Source organism: Cynoglossus semilaevis, chromosome 12 (genome assembly GCF_000523025.1).
Source record: "Cynoglossus semilaevis isolate Cse_v1.0 chromosome 12, Cse_v1.0, whole genome shotgun sequence".
Classification (NCBI taxonomy): domain Eukaryota; kingdom Metazoa; phylum Chordata; class Actinopteri; order Pleuronectiformes; family Cynoglossidae; genus Cynoglossus; species Cynoglossus semilaevis.
Genome location: NC_024318.1, coordinates 10,475 through 11,359, shown reverse-complemented (window position 1 = coordinate 11,359; position 885 = coordinate 10,475).

The window sequence follows — 885 nt, the reverse complement described above, 5'->3', positions numbered from 1 at the left end:
GAGGTGTGGATGGATGGATCGATGTGTATATATTTATATATTTATATAAATATGTGTATGTATATATAAGTATATAAATAGAAATATATGTATATATTTATATAAATATAAATATATATGTGTATATATTTATATATTTATATAAATATATATGTATATATAAGTATATAAATATAAATATATGTATATATAAATATAAATATAAGTGTATATATATTTTTTTTTTTTACATTGTTGTGTTGCACATTTCATGACTCGCAGGAATCACACTCTAATCTCATTTACAGGATTTGTTCCTCTTCTTTGTTTCACTTTGTGTTCCATTCATTCACATAAATGAATCATTGCTGCATTTTCACGTCACCACTTACAGAAAATACAATAACATCAAGTGTCGTTCCTGGACCCCCCCCCCCCCCCCCGTGGTTTGATGTGGTTCAGTCCAGGCTGGATCTGAAGAAACAATTCCATTTTACATCTGTTTTTTTTTTTTTTTTTGTTGCTATCTTTAATTACCGTGTGACGTCAGCGAGAGCGATCGTAAATCAACAGACTGATGTTGTCAACGTTTATATCTGTGGGTGAAAAGAACACTGGGACAGATCTACCCTGTCCATGGACGTTGGCCGACTGTGACTCACGTCCTGTTCAAGGCGTGGAGATTAGTTAGAAATTTGACGCAGATTTCCCAGACTCCTACACGTTTGATTTAACTTCTTTGTTCGCAGAAGTTGGTCATTTTTACCAGAAACACTTCTTATATATTTCTTTTATTAGTTTTTAACACATTTTTATGCAGATGATGTATTGACTTTAGTTGTTTTGATCTGTCGTCAGAGCAGTTTTTTTTTTATTATTTATAATTTGAGAGTATGTTGTTGTTGT